Source organism: Ooceraea biroi, chromosome 5 (genome assembly GCF_003672135.1).
Source record: "Ooceraea biroi isolate clonal line C1 chromosome 5, Obir_v5.4, whole genome shotgun sequence".
In the NCBI taxonomy this organism is placed as follows: Eukaryota; Metazoa; Arthropoda; class Insecta; order Hymenoptera; family Formicidae; genus Ooceraea; species Ooceraea biroi.
This window is the reverse complement of record NC_039510.1, coordinates 8872955-8889897: the sequence shown is the minus strand read 5'-3', so window position 1 is coordinate 8889897 and position 16943 is coordinate 8872955. Positions and strand designations below refer to the sequence as shown.

General features: G+C 45.1%; 1 protein-coding gene across 2 annotated transcripts in view; it reads right to left on the bottom strand.

Moving 5' to 3' along the window:
- LOC105284816 (discoidin domain-containing receptor 2) overlaps positions 1-16463 on the bottom strand; it is a 119031-nt gene extending 102568 nt beyond the window's left edge. For both annotated transcript variants that reach the window (XM_011348606.2, XM_011348607.2), the window contains exon 1: positions 16120-16463. The gene's annotated coding sequence lies outside the window, so the exon portion shown is untranslated. The remainder of the gene's footprint in view (positions 1-16119) is intronic.
- Between the last annotated feature and the right edge of the window lie 480 nt (positions 16464-16943).

The window sequence follows — 16943 nt, the reverse complement described above, 5'->3', positions numbered from 1 at the left end:
CCATTATCTTACTTCGGTGACTTACACTATGCTCCATCCCGCGCGTATCTCGATGGGATTCATGGCGGAAATGTAATAAGATCGTGCTTGCGCCCAACGATATTTCCTACAAAGACGAACTCGTACGTTAGATGAGCCGCAATCCATTCCGAGCAACGTACACCGTACTTCTCGATAACACCGACGCGGTCATGAATATATTTCCATCAGCTTGCGAGGAGTGCATCGCGTTCTCCGCGTTTGTCTAATTACGTCGTCCGATGAACTCTTCTATCGTATCAAGTCTCGATGCGATGATATCTTTCGGTGTTATTGCAAAAGCATTTTCAAATGTCGCGGGGATACGGGCGACGCTTGTTCTCTTCTCAGGCAGCATCCAGTCACATAAACGTTTCAAACTACGCCGATAAGCTCGCGGTTTGATAACTCTTTTGATCCATTTCGAGAGGATACTCGACAGCCGAGGTTTCGGGCTACCCTCGCAGCAGTCCGACCCGCATTTGCCTTTCTCTCGGTCGAGTCTTCCGCTCTTTGCCGCTTTCAAGGAATATTAATTACGACCGCCTCACAAAAGACACCGACCGGAAGTTTTCGTCGGCTATCAAATGCAGAACAGGTTAATTAAATTCTCGGCGCTCGCGCGCGGCTCGCAAAAGGGCGCCGCGACGCACGGCACAATGCCGGGGTCAGAATGCCACGGGGCACTGTTAATTAGGCACGCGATGAATAGCATTGCGATATATATCCGGAAACACTTTTAGTCAGCGTTACGATGCGTCTGTCGCCCGTAATTCTAAAGATCCTCCGCGCAACATTCACGTTTACGTTTCACGTTATCGAGTATTATTTACGCAACGCAAACGTCCTTACGGAAGAAAGTTACAAGCAATAACAAGCAAGACGCGATCGTACAGATGCATAATTATTCACAGCAGCTAGCAGCAAAGCGGAAAATCGAGAAAAAAAGGGCTGCAACTGAAACGATACAAGGATATTGTATCGTTTTCTCTTTACTCCACGCAAATAGTTTTGGCAATACGAAAAATTGAATCGAGTGACCCGGGAACGAGACGTAAACCCGACTACAAACAGAGACACGCGTTGGTTACGCGCACGCAACGCGGATGGCTGTTTTTGCCAGTGGCTATGCATGGGCGTATACTGCAGGCAGCCGCCGGCTTCTGAGCTAATTAGGCGATATCATCAATGCACGGGCAATGAGGATTGATTTTCACGTACGCGCGGGCAGATCCGTACGAGCTTAATTGGGTAGAGAATGCCACCACATGCAGTTTATATTGATCGGAATGTTCACATCAACGATGTAATCATATTTGTCCAGGCATGCTTTGGGAGCCTGCCGTCCCATCGTGTTTGCTTAATAATTATAGATCGATTTTGGGACCGGATAATATTGACCCTCGACGTTGCCGCGTACCGTTCCGTCGCGTCGTGGCGCATGATGCACCGCTACGCACGCGTGCGCGACGCGTTTACGGCGTTTACGCGGCATGGCTCGTGCGAGGCAGAAATCGCAAACACGTTCGTTGGCACGTCGACGATTCGTCCCGGCACGCTTTTATTTGGCTCGTTTTTTTATCTCTTTCTGTCTTCCTCTCTCTTCCTCTCACTCTGATTAAGCTGTTTCGGGCGCTATTTCGCGCCGCGTAATAAACGCCACATTCCTCATTTTTCGTTTCGTATAACGCCGTAGGAAATAAACGGGCCGAGAGAGCGTCGACGCGATAACATCTCTATCGGTGCGCTCAATCGCGAGAATCGTAAAGCGAGCTTTCGCGATCGAGAGATACTGCCATTGCGTTGACACTGGAAACAGCTACTAAAAATGCGGCGGGTTGTGTTGGGTTCGGTCGCGAGGACGCGGTCGCTTTTAATTAACGACGCGATGGCTAGGGAAGAGGGGGAGAGGCCTCGACACAGAACGGGAATCCACCGTCGGTGATCACCGTGGAGATATGTAACGCTGTGTACATGCACGCCGCGATGGTGGCCTATAAACCCCGCGGGGATTACATGTGCATACGCGCGTAAACCCGAAGCTGAATGGCCGATGGACACAGGCTCGTAGCTATTCCGTCCGCTGGAAATGTGCGAATGAACGGACAAGCCCATTTACGTGTACGCGGACTTCCGAGAGCATCGCGTCATACTGACAAGCTCCCGTTCGTTCGTCAAATTCGCGTAAAAAAATAGCGAAGCGTTATTTCCTCTCCCGAGGGGGCTGATCAGCTGCGTCTCGTGACGCTCGAGATTAGATGGTGAAAATTTCGGGAAAAGTCTATACATAATGAGATCTGCGATTGTGGCAGTTGCTTTCTCGAACAACCGCGATAAAACGCATCCATAGGAGACGTTAATCGTGAGATTATTCGAAACTGCGTTCAAAATGTATCAGGATGCAATTGCATTTTGTGGTACAGCGATAATGGAGTTGGAATATCGCTGATATTAAGCAATGAGCGCGTTTAGGTGCATTATTATCGCGAATGTGCCAAGCTGCGAACGTTTATTGATCGATAGTATATTGTATTCGCACAGCGTAATTCCAGCCAATACTATCTATATTTAGTAATTATGTCGTTACTGATCAAACGAATGCAAATCGCAAATGAACGAAACGAATGCGCAAGTGCGACGTGAATATAGCTGTAAGACATAAATTCGTGTGTTGAATATAACGACGCTATTTGCGGCGTTGTGGTAGCCGTGCCAGCGTATTATCGAAAAGTGGCTACTTCGAGTTTTGCGACTCATTATCTCGGTAATTAAGACCGGAAGTTACCGGTGTGGTCGCCGAGATTCGCCGTGTAATTCTAGAAGCGGCGTTATCCTATTATCATGGATAGCGGTGCTACTAAAATAACTCATATAAACGCACGCATGTGTGCTGCACTTGTATATGCCATCTGGTGTTAAATGCCGAAAAGTGTTCCGTGCACACGGCAGGGAAGGTGTTACACGTAACTCCGGGGGGTACTGGTGCATGTCGGGCTAATTGATTCCCAACGACGACGATGACAGCAACGACGACGACGAGGACGAGGACGAGGACGGCGACGGCGACGATGAACGGGGACGCGCACGTGTCACAGGCACACACGCGCCGTTGGCACGACTCTCATGTGCATATGCATATGGCGAGAAGGCCCGTTTATGTATATGAAGAGCGATTTTGCCATCTATGTTAGTGGGATAGCCTCGAATAGCCGTTGGTAAAATTCAAATGCGATGCGGATGTCGCGTGAATTTTTGCTTTATTTACGCGACGCCGAAAACCCGAGGCGTACATCGAATTTTAATTAACGTGCAATTCCAAGTATCGCCGATGTATTGGGTAGTAACGTGGATAGTAAACGCCTCGGTGTTAAGAGGTGGAAGAATTGAATTCAAATTTCGGTGTAATTGCACAATTAGCGCGTAACGCGATACAATGTATTGGGATCAATGTATAATATAACATAATATTACGTGTCCTTACACACTGCAAATTGCTTGAAATTATACGCTCTTTTATGTACAATAAAAGTCAACAAATTTCTAGCATCTCGAATAAAATATTTTCATGTTGGTAACGTTCTATTTGCCTAACATAATTATTAGTTTCTATTTTCTATTGCAATGACATTATACGATGTAACATAAATACCTCTGCATTCCATGCGCGGATCTATCTTTTCGCCATATTCAACGAGAATTCACATATCTATCTTTACATAATTATTTCAGTCATAATTATTATTATCGGTTATTACTTTACTCAATAATTATTAGAACAATTACGATACCGCGATAAAGTTTTTACTTATATGCCCATCGCGAATAAAGCTTTCCTTACTTCTTGCGCTTCATGTTCATATGCATATCACGTTTTAAAAGTAGCGACCAATATAACTTTTTTCTTTTTATATCCTGCTTCAATCTTATAACTTTTTTCCAATTATATACGAAAAGGGCTACGTATGCGTGTACCTTCGACGTGCAACCTGCATTTTATTAGAATAGTTTGGTCTCAAGTTTTTTAATAGAACCCGAGATACGAGAGCTGGGCTTTTCTTGCCTATTATTACGTACCGCGAGACCAAGTTTTTACAGTAGCGCGTAACTTATAAGAAAAGTGGTTGGTGCGACGGCCACCATTAAAAATTTCGTTTCAAGTCACCCCTTATCGCACCCTTAACAATAAAGTTGTGCCCTTACTTGCGCTAAATTCGTACGTAACGATTCGCTTTGAATCGCAACGTCTTATTAAACTATACTGCCATTAGAACAATAACTAATCGGGTGCGAAAAGGATTCGTTTCGTTGCAGCATATGGAATCCGATCCACCCATCCTCACCAATCACGGCGAAATTTGCACGTTGCCCGCTCTTTGGCAGTTTAAATCGTTTTCGCAAGCAGCTATCTTTCATTCACGGTAGGCGATATTTGGCCTTTTCATTAAGCGACGAATGCCGCTTGATTAATGGAGTTTGGTTACCGCGCTTGTCGTTAGTTTCCATCGCCACGAGCCGACAAACGCGTCAGTCACTCCGTGCTTGGAGTTTGTGGAAACGAGGTAGAAACGGAGGTTTTAGCGGAAATGCCCGACGTAGATTGGTGACGGAGCTGGCGAAACGGGTTTCCACGTGGCGGAGAGAGCGGTTTTGCAAGGTGCAACACTGAAGAATTCAGAAGGGAGGGATCACGAAATTATACGTTCCCATTTGTGGGGTTAGTGGATTATTCGATATTTATGAAAATGAAAAGTGAAAAAGAGAGAAATATTTTTTTCCTCTCGTATTTTTCTTGCAGAGAGGGAGAGAGAGAGAGAGAGACTCACAGCACTAGATAAGAGGAAAAACATATGATAGGAAAAAGGCATATACGAAACGGTATTACGCGTGCAACACATAGCGATTCTCAAATAAAACTTTAAACCGGTATGTGTAAATACCCGTACATTGTATGCAAAGTTTATCTGAAATAATATGAAACTCGCATGGATTAATTTGAATCGTATTGTCTATTCGAGAATTTTCTAGCAACACTTTTGGCAGGACGGGCAATTTCCAGGGAAAGAAATACCGGTCTATCCTGTATCTATCACTTAAATGAAATACGGCACAGTGGCCCGTGAAAAAGCGATATACGATAGTGTGTGCCTTGTTGTACGAAACGGCTTTTACTTAGATCACTGCACGTCAAAGGCGATTTAATGGTCGGAAAAACGACCGAGTCCGCTCGCAAAATTGCTAAATTATGCACAAGCCTCATACATAGATGCATTTTCATAGAAGAATATAAAAGCGTATGTGTGCAATTACCGGTCGGCGCGCGGACAACTCTTTGGCTAATGAAAAATGTTTGTGTGAAAGGAGCGCGAGTGCATTATACCGAGAGAGGAATGCAATTCTCGACTGTCGTATAATACAACCTTCTCGCGCGCATCAAAAATACGCTCCACCGTGTGGAAATAAAGCGGTGACCCGAGGCGGACTAGCCGTTCACATCGTGGATCTCGTTTTCGCGCAGCTTCCGTGGCGTGTAAAAACTTGACGTGAATCTGCTGCCATGGCAGATAGATACATCCTTTCGTAGCAATCCAGAAGGATTTCGACCGCGGCGATCAACGATCGCGCAGCGACCACTACCTCCATTCTCTCGCAAAGGGGATAGCGGCAAATCGGTTTTACGCACGTATCCTCGTCGCCATTATAAAAATACTTTTGTGTCAGTGCGCGTCAAAAACGGGATCCGCGTTTGTTTTTCGTGCACAAAAAGAGAGCACATCGGAGCGTGCACACGTGCGTGTATCTCCTTGAAAAAGGGGCAAGGAACGTGTGCGCGAACGTGTGCATTGGCAGCCGTATGATCCGAGAGACTCAGGGAGAGCCCCTCTTGGACTCCTTTTCACGAGTGCATATACTGCGATCTCATTTGAGTTTGCGTCTCTTCCCCCTTCTGCTTCGCCTCCCCACCGTTATCGTCTGCGTGCGTATAATGTCGGCGACCGGCGCTACACAGCGGGAGGAAAAAAACTTTTAGCCTTTCCCAACGCTTCCTCTCGTTTTCGCAGGTATTCGTCCGTGGCGCGTATATACCGCTGGCGTTTCTCCTCCCAGGCTCCCGGCTTCGATTCTCATTAACTCCGCGATACCATGCGTTTTCTACCACCGAGCGAGTCGTGGCTGAGCATTTCACTTACACGCGTAATTAAATGAGAGAACGCTTTGAAATAAGATTTATTTAAACTGCTGTCAGAAAGCTGTAGATACATTCGACGATATTTTCAACCATACAGGATTATGTTGAATCAGGAGTAAACATTAATTTCCTGGTAGAATTTCAGGATTAATATCATTCTTTTTTTCTCGTGTATCCAGCGATTGTTTGCTTTGATTTTGCCACAAAGTTATGCCAGTTTACGAAGAATCTTTGTAATGGACGAAAAAAGATCTATTTTTCCCGCATCTATCACGCATCCCTGAACGCAAACGAGCTTGATTTTATAACGCAAATTACATAAAACATCCGGATGAAGGAGAGAAAAACGGTAAAGCGTCTTTATCCGAGAATATTCATTTTGAGAATTTATTAACGGCTGAGAGAGACAAAAATGCGCAAAGTTTCTGCGAAAGATAAGGAATGATGTTAGAAAAACGATATCACAAAATGACATTTTAATGTATGAGGTGCCAAGTGCATGTTAATGCCGCAGGTAATCCTTCCGGCTTTACTCTCCGTATGTTCCGTTGGAACATGTGCGCAAAATCACTGTTGGATACACGGTATCGTCGAAAAAATGGAGAGCGGGATAACACGTTCGGCAGGGGATTCAGATGTAACTCACTCGGGCTTACGCGAGTATCCATCGGTTTTTAAACTATTACATCATCGATGGAACAGCGCGATCCGTGGTATAACGACGTTGTCGTTGACGTGGTCCGGCTGAGGGTAGGAGAGAGCGGCGATTGTCGTGGTTGCCGCAACGATAATCGAAAGGTTAACGATCGCGCACGGTGGTAGCATAGAAAACAACGTGATGCGCCGCTATTGATTGTTACGTTGCTTCGCAGCGACGCTGGCGGAGTAACGTCGTGCGTGAACGAGCGGAGCGTCGAGAGGGTGGTCATAGAGTGAGATGGGAAGAAACGGACAGAGCGTGCGAGAAGGAAGCGAGAGACCAAATCACCCACGAGAGAATAGGAGACGAAGACGAAGGGAGAGAAACGGCGAGAGAATGCGCGAGAGCGTATGCCGTTGCAGGCTTCGACCCTCTCGACGTAACAAATTGTTTATTGCCACATGCTCGACTCTCACACCGTGCGGAATGGGGTTGCTCGGTTCCGTGATGCTGCCGACACCCGAAGCCGACCTTCGCCCATCAGTATCGTGCGCCTCCCTTTCCGTGCCGTGCCTGCATGTGTCCGTCGCGTGCGAGTTGCGCGCATACGCGCTCACTATCGCCGCTGGACAAGAGAAAAGTCCATCCCCTTGCGGGCTGTTGCGCCGAGGAGGCTCGGGAACGAACTGTCGTTTTTTATTGCCCACTGGATCACGCGTGAATCCAGCGTCTCATAATGCGGCGAACGTACAAAGCACGCGCGACGCGCGTAAGCACGGGGCTTCTTTTCTTCTTTTGTCCGCCGGTATTACGTAGGCCGGAATAAAGCGCCCGGAGAATACGTCGAGTATTCTCTCCGCCCTTTAGATATCGGTATGGAGAAGAGGAGATCTTCTTTCGAGAGACGGGTGCCATTATGAGACTCGTAAGAACGCGATATAACCGAGACGTTTTCGGAGACCTCGCTTCCGAAAGAAATCCTTGCCAAGAGCGCCGTAATCGCCGTCGTCAAGTGGCGGCGTTCACATTACGGATCCGCTTGGAAATCGAAAGGGGAAAATTCGTGTTCGACGTGCACGCGATTCATCCGGGTAACACGTATGCATTCCTCCAGCTTACAAAAACAGTTGATAGCCGATATCTGCCGTTTGACGAAATTGATTATTGTTGGGCAAAAGAAATCAACCAATAAGTGGCCTATATTGAAACACCGGTATGCCATAAGGTCGGGTCGGGAAAGCCCCGAGGATCCGAGGACCCGAGGACCTTCGATAGAGTAAGTTTGAGCCAACGCTGTAAAAGTCCACGTTGTTTCGAGGAGGAACGGTGCACAAAGAGTACAGCAAGGTTGGGGACTGAGGAGGACAAAGAGGAGAGTCACGATGGAGGAACAGAGGGGAAGCAAGGAACAGGAACTGTGAAACAGGAAGTGAGAGAAGACAGGCCGGGTGCAGTTCACCGGACAATCGTTATCTTATTACCGATATCGCATCGCCACTCGCGTCTCTCCGCCGCCACCGCCGCCGCTTTTCCTCCCCCGTCCTGAACAAATGTTTGCGCCGCGCTGCCGTGGACAGATAGCGACGCGGACCAACGGTAGACCGGTCCTGCTGGGGACCGCTTCCTGTTTGCCCTCGGATACACCACGGGTGCACACGCATACTTACGTCTTACGTACGTACGTACGTACACGCATGCATTAAACGTGCCGTGCGTGCGATCCCACGCAAATCCCAGAAGAAGCTGTCCGGGGGCCGGTTATCCCTCGTTCGGAAGTTTACGTCCGCTCGCACGCATCGAACGCTTCCTACGGCGATGCAGGTTGCTGAGGAAATGCGTTTTCGTAACACGTCAAGTGAAATATATCCGCACTTCTGCTGCGTTGGCTTTCTAATCTTGTCTCTGTGTGGATGTGTATATGTGTGGGCTATGTATATAAAATGCACATCATAACGATAAGTTCAATCTAATAAACCAATCAACACGATACAATACAAATTTAATAGGCCAATGTTGAGAAAACTCTTTTCTTCTTCTTTTGCCTAGCGAAAGTTTCTTTTTATTTACAAGGAGATGTTTAAGATTCAAATGCTTTTCAGCTTTTCTTTTGTATTAACGGTAAGATAAGTGATTCGTTGTTTATTTTTATTATATCTGTTAAACTGACTTATCCGCATAAACAAATATATTGTTAAGTTGTTTTAATACGCGACCAAGTGCGAAAAAGATCTTTTCCCTACTACATAGGCTACTAAATTACGCAGAGTTATCGCGCTTCGGAAGTTTGCGCTCGCAGACTTCCGATGCAGTTCCGCTGTACGATGGATCTCCACTTTCATAATCTATCGCTGATATATGTAAGGCGCGCTTAAAGTAAACTTTCTGATTAACTTTATGTGTGAACTGTTTCGTAATAATGAGGATGAATATTCATATTTTTCATCGATGCGTGTTTTGCGGCACGGAAGGATCACGGAAGAATCTTCCTGCACTACATATCTGATAAAGTTTGGTATTAGTTGCAAAACGGATGTGGTTTATAATCTGCTTCATTAATGTATTCAACTAATCATTTATTTAGCAGACTTCTTAGCTTTTTGGAAAGAAGAGTGCGAATAAAATTATTGCAGCCCGGAAATTGCAGCAATTTTCATGATGACATTGTAGAAGCATCCTATACGCATTCATAATTCATAAAAGCTATCTAGCTATAAATATATTACGCACGCTTTAAACGAACTTTCTGATTATGTTTATGACCGGCTGTCGCCTGGTAATGAAGATAAATATGCGCACGTTTTATCGTCACATGATTTGTCGACGCTCATGTGGGAAAATGCATTCTACGGGAAACTATCGTAGGTAATTACGTTAACGAAGGGGGCCCGTATAAGTAAGCACGGACGCTTGATTATTTTTATTTGAAGGCGAACCAAATTTTTTCGAAAAACTGCTCCTTTAGCTGCAAGCATGGCTATGTAATAAAATAATAGGCTACAATTATATTTTGTCTCTGAAAAAATATGCAGAATCTTTAGACAAACAATTTCCCTGTCGATATATATAAAAGAAACTGTCTGTAGAAATGTATGATTTGTGGTGTGCTAGTTCGCTGACGTTATCCTATAATGAATGTTTGGCGGCGTTCGTATTTCTTAATGATACATAATTCCTACTTTCACGCGAGATTAATTGAAACAAATATCAGACTTGCACACCAAGGCGGCTACTTTTCACGCCATAAACATGGGAAGTCCTGTGCGTCGTGGAGGATGTAGTCTTGGACAGGATTACTTGTCGTCGTCCAAAGTTTGCACCTACTCGCGTCCGTCAAACGCTTTCTACAATGACGCAATACTTGTACACGTTGAATACGCACTTTCGCAATAAGCCAACTGTGCGTTAACGTGTATCGGCGGCGAGTGCGTACCAAAGAAATGTTCTTATTACGTTTATATACTGAACGACTGGACGTTAACGAAAGTGGACACGTGCGTTTTCTACCGGTTCGCGAATTATGTCCCGGAATTGAATTGCATTTGATAAACGTCATTCTGATACAATGTTGTAAGAACGTGGCAGCTAGTCGCCGCGAAAATATAGTTTTGCAAGTTTGTTAAACGACGAAGGAAATTTAAAAAAGGCATTTTTTACGCGCAAGTTTTATTCATGTTATTATGTTATGTCATGTTATGTTTTATGCATGTGTTGTTCACGCTCGAGATGCTTTTCGAGCGAGATGTCGATACGTGAATTCATAGTATGGAAGACAGAGTGACGAGTGACGAGGCAGGGCACCGGTTCGAAAGTACGTAACGCCACGCCATTATCAGGATCGACTGCTTCGTTATATTGGTGGAACGAATCGCTTTTACTGGCCGTGCCGCGAGCTGCATTGCGCTCCTTGAACGACAACTCGAGACAGCCCCGAGAGACGAGATCAGCGGCGATAAACCGTGACGAACGAATGCGCGAGTGCTTGTCAGATTACCCGGAAGGCAGCTTGCGGATACCAGGGCAGCTGGGACTCGCAAGAGACTAACCGAAGGCTTTCGTCTAATCACTAACGTGGGTTGCTAATCTTGCGCGACGGATAGATCCTGGCGAATTTCGATTAAATGGTCTTTCCATTTGTTGTGCGAACATGCGAGTATTCCGATCGTGATTCCACACGAAGCATATAACTTTAAACTTAATGTTACGTATTAATTTCGCGAAAAGCGAATAATATATACACATTTTATGAATCAAAATAAAATTACTTATAAAATATAATATTATTATAAACGAAATATAAACAACGTGTAATTAAAATTATTCATGAACGTTAATGGAATTGGTATGAATTGTTTATCAGCGTAAATGGAATTCTCGAATCTCGTTATACTCGACGTAATTTTTCACAGAAAATTCAGTAGCGGAACGTTGAGGAATAATGGACTCATTATCAGGATTTGCATCTTATCATGTCATGCGCGTGTAGGTAGGAATAAATTTTTAAGATACATTTTATTAAGATTTTGACGTTATAATCAAGAGAAAAATGTATAATTATTTACACAATTGAGTCTTGTCTGCAAGGAAGATAAAGATCAAATATATATATAGATAGCGAGTTGTGGAGCCAAAGATGAATTATAAAAGTCTGCGTTCGTTTACGCGAGTAAAATAAAAATGGTCGCAAGAGCATCCTCCCTGGTGGAAATCGATGCATTAATCGCACGTGATGCTGATGATATCGTGCAGAAAATGAGAACGTAATCTCGCAAGTGTGATCAGATGCGGAACAAGTCGATTATTCATTATACGTGCTATGAGCTGTTTCATCGTGACGATGTGGTACATGCAATGACACTTCGCGATCGACCATCGGGCGATTGTACGATAAATATTTCCTGGGCACGCGAGATTAGATTAATTTTTCGTGTGACGCGGTGATGCAGTTTATGACACCGGTACAAAGTGCCGCGATGAATTGCGGTTACATCTACGTGTCACTTATGACCCAGTATCATTATGCTTTCCGACCAGTCTTATAATTGCTCTTTCGCATGAGATACATCCCGTATGAGATATCATCGTTAATAACCGCTCTGACAATTCTTTTTACCGATTAGAGCGAATCATTGCGTGTCAATGTTAATGTAATGGCATATCTGTTGATAATAAAATAATAATGTTGTTTTCAACATGGTAATTAAAAATATTACAATTGGTATATAAAGAAATCGTTGAACGGAATAATTTCAATAATAAAATCACCTTTTACTGTGATTTTTCGCTTAAATTCAACTCGCATGTAATTTCGCCAATTTTGTATGGAGCTTTTAGTTATGCGCACATAAATAACGCTTTTGATTTTGCTTTTTACTGCAAAAATGATAATAACGTGGATGATTAAAAATGTTCCATTGATTCGAATTTACGTTATCGAAAATTGAGTCTTTTATCAGAAAGTCGACTTATTCCGCTTGAATTCTTAATCAAAGATCGACGCGCCTTGGTAACAGCCACCTCAATCCCGCGGTTTGCTGAACATTCACTCGAGTGGGTCGGTTACCCTTCAACCGAAAAGACTCACCGCAGACTTTTCCGAATTTTCGTTCAGCGAGCAGCTTCCGTGAGCCAATGGCTAAAGTAATTTCGTACATATCACAATTTCGTTACGTTACTATCCCGATATTTTACAAAATTATGTTAAAAGTCCCGTCTCTTTTTAATGAAATAACATAAAATGGAGTAGATATTTCATGATTGCTCGGATGAGTTTTCTGTACTGGAAACGGTTGTCGTAGTGTTTACATTTCATTCTGTCTCTCGTGATAATTAAAAACGCAGTAATTAATTTTAATCAAACGACGCGCAAGGTGGAAAACGTAATAAGTATAGCAAGCATTTTAGCCATTTACAATTTTTGTACTTTTTCTGTAATTGCAAGCGGCAATTTTCTATAATTTGTATCTTTATCTGAAAACTAACTCGGATAATGTCATTTATAGCGGAAATGTATACTTTGACTATGCGTCAACGAGCACGCGCGCCAACACTCGCGATCGTCGAGTGTCGAGTAATTTCATTGTTCTGTTTATTTCTCGTGAATGAAATTAAAATAGCTTCTCGGACACAAGGGCGGCTGAAGGGTGGTCGAGTGATGATGGTTCGCCAAGTAGGGAAGGGTAAGGGTCAGCCCAAGGGGTGGTAGGACCTTATTGCGACTCCACCTTTTTAATTAAAGTTTGAAACTGAACTAGCGCATGCGGGAGGAGAGCGTCGTACTCTCGAGCCAGGAGAAGCGCGGCGCATAAAATAGTCAAGCGTAGAGTTTTCCCAGCAGTGAGCGCTGTCATCTCACTTGTTTAACATTCTGGCCGTCACGGAATGAGTGGTCGACGAGTTACCGAGTGCCTTACGCTAAAAAAACAATTTCTCGAAATATCTATATTCCCTATAACGAGCTACAATGCGCGCTCGTTCGATACGTCTTTTATGAGAATAAAATTCTCATCGGAGAAAAGTGATGAAGCCATTTTGCGCGTACGTCTCCAAGAAGATAGATTAAACGATGCGATGTAGCGTCTTTTTGCTGTAGCTTCATTGCAGAAAGCAGATCACGTATAGACGGACATAAACACGCACGCGCACGACTAGCGCAATCTGCACGGGTGTCTCGTAGCTAATTCGCTTTCTTAAGCCTTATAGCGCTATTCTACTGTCTACGGGTACCATTAATTTCGCTAATGGTTAATCGATAGACAGGCGAGTTGTGGGTACTATCCTACGGTCGCGCAGTTCACGTGTAATTGTACGGATTCGAGCGATCTGCAGGAAGCAAGGAGTACAATAAAGCTACCATAAAGGTACTCGCAAAGCTATAGTTGCAGAAACGGGGGCCGGTAGTTAGACACCTGTTTCGCGGCACAGACTACGTACACAGACTCGTATGCGCGGGGAAAATGAGAAAAAGGCATCGCCGACGAGAGACAAGACACGAGAGCGATCAGGAAGAGGAATTATAACTGGCGAGAACGGAAGGCGCTATTTATTATCAGCCCCGTGGAGCACAATGGCTCGCGACTGCTGATTGATGTTCTCGCCTTTAGTCACCGTCCGACGTGCTATATTTACAACAATCCGCCTAACCCCGTACATCATCGAAGAAAAGCGCACCCGGGAGCGAGGCGAGTCGCGCGGATACGCGCGTTCCGCTTTTCGTGGGATTCAATTATCCGCCATCGCGCTGATTTCCGCTATAAACTTTGGTAATTAAGATGATAGAATTATTCAACGTGCACTGTAGCCGCGCCCAATATGAATACGGGAACACGAGCTCTACGTGCTATTTACACAGCTTCGAAATATACATCCGGTTCGACGTACAATTCGCATTTGTTCACAAAGAGAACCTATTTTGCCGAAGCATGTACGCCCGCGCGCGTACGCCTGCTACGTGCGGGCAAACTGCGCGCCGATTGCTCAAAGTTCATTATTTGCACAATGAATTTATCGCGAAAATGTTATGACCGACAGTGTTGGGGTTGGAGTTAAAACTCATAGAAAATACGCGGCGAGCATTGTCGAGCTGCAATAAACGAATAAAATCAAGGCAACGAATTTCGAAAATCGTAAATTTTTGCCGATCGAATGCTCAGCGAAAGATCAGCTGGAAGAGTCGTTCGACATTAGAGCTCGTTCTACTAGACCTAGAACGACGTGTGCCGCACACATGCACACGGACTTACGTGACGAGAATTAGTTAGTCCGCATGGAAGCAACCAGTGGCGTAGATCCCCATGCGGTTGTGTCGTAGATTTCCGGTAAACGTTCTCCCAAAGTGTATTTCGAAAGTTCTTAACGCGCCGCATTAATGCGCGTTGATTCGCCTCACTCCTAGCGAAATATCATGCAAGCTTCTTATTTTCCTCGTGTGGATTGAATGTCATGGAATGACGGTGACCCATGCAGCGTGACGTCTACGTGTCGTCTACATGTCGTCTACGTATAATGCACGAAATTGCGGATAACACAGCGGGATACGCTTTCCGCATCGTCACTATCGCGATCATTTAACTCCCCCGAGCCGTGCTCGATAACGTACGCGCGCCCGCTTTATCTCACCCCTATCTCGCGAGGCCGCATTATTAATTGCGTGCCGGCGGAGCTGCTCAATTGCCGAGAAATTGTCGGCACAAAGCGCTTCGGAGCGCCGGCGACCGCATCGCGCGCGCACCGCCGAAAGAGGCGCGTGACGCGGTTACCGCATTAGTGACATCGCGAGCGCTATTGCTCGTCGAAAGGGCAACCCGTATCGCGCGATTGGACGAGCATCGAGCGATAATAGAACGCAAACTGCACCGTGTGTACAATGGGCCGGTGACCGCGTCCAGGGGATCATCGGCACGAACGCGCGCTCCGATCTGTCACGGTGACAGCTGAGCGCGATGAGCTCTCTTGACGACGGTTGCCCTCTTTCTGCTATTCGCAAAATACCGATTCTGCATTTTTTACTGTCAAGCAGACGAATCGTGCACGCGAGGGCAGCGACGTTGAAAACGCAGCAGCTCTTTAGAAAACACCGTTCGATCGATTGCGCTTTGTCAGTGTGTCAGACGTACGTGTATCTCTCGTGTAATATCTCTCGAGGTATAATAATTGTCTACTCTGCTACTCCGAGGAAAACTTGACACTAGAATCAGCAATAAAAAGTAGGAGTGCTGACTTGTATTTTACTTCAAATATTCGCTTTCTTCTTCAGAGCGCAAATTATCCAAGAATTTACGTTGCGTTCATAATCTTCTCGTCTTATCTTAACAACCATGCTTGTAAGCATGCAATTACTCGGAAAAGTTATAACGAAAAATAAGAAGAGATGCATCGCGTGTTTTCAGCAAAGTTGCTGAAATGTTTTCTTCACTCTCTGATCGATCCATCTCCCGCATGTTATTAAAGTAGTTAAACTAAACTGTGTCAGATTATATACCCATTTTATAATTGAACCCTACGCAAGAATCAAACGTAACATTACTCTGATATTTAATTGTTCATTTAGTTCTTTATATCTCTTACGTAACTCTATATAGACACTCCAAGCGTATATAATACAAGTGATAAGGCTGTTATTTTATCAGGTTATCAATCAGCACACAAGATTAACAAAACAGAAACTCTTGACATGAATTATTTTCGGCAATTAATTTGAATTAAACCCAGGTATATCTATATATAATGATGAATTTCACCGAGTCAACAACGATTTGGCATCATCTAGAACACTCACTTTTAATGCGTGTGTGTGACAGTAGCGCACCCCCGTCGCCGATCCCGTTATCGTGCCGTGTGACCGCTCACCGGTGTCCTTGCTATCACCCTCTGCTAAACCGTACCGTCACCGTCGATTGCCAGAGTCGATTTACCGTGGTTCACAAGTTGGCGTCATCTCACCGAGCACACAACACTTTTGCAACGCGCGTCAGTGAGAAAAATCCAACCGCAATGTCGACGACGTGCGAGCTGTCAGTGTGGCCGGGCTCTCACGCGGCGTGTGCTTTTCGCGCGTCACCACGCTCGGGCCCGGGCACGGCCAATCGACGAGAGCAATGCGTACCCCTCACGACCCCGTGACGGACTGACGATCGCGCCGGCGGCGCAGCGCCGCCGTGACCCGTGGCGACACCGTGAACTAAATCCGCGGCCGCACATTCGCGCCGCGAGTATCGTTGTTCCGTTGTGCCACGCGACCTACCCTCCACTTTTCGCCAATTTTAACCCTTTGGGCACCCGCTGTCGGTGCCTACGGATACAGAACGCTATGAGACAACTTGTGGAATAATTACATCGTATTTGCATTTCATGCGTAACGCATCCGTGTGATTTTAGGCGTCGAGAGTCCGTTCCTATTAATTATTATAAAAAAGAGAATTATTCGACACTCAACATAAAGATGTAAGATAGGGGATAAAAAAAAGTGATATTTTGTCAGTCGCAACGTGGAACGTGAAACGACGAGATAATCGAGTTTTTGTAACCGTCGAACCGGCGCAGTTTTTGCATTGTTTCTGCTCTCTGTTACCGAGCCCCGTAAATATACTGCCCATGCGGCGA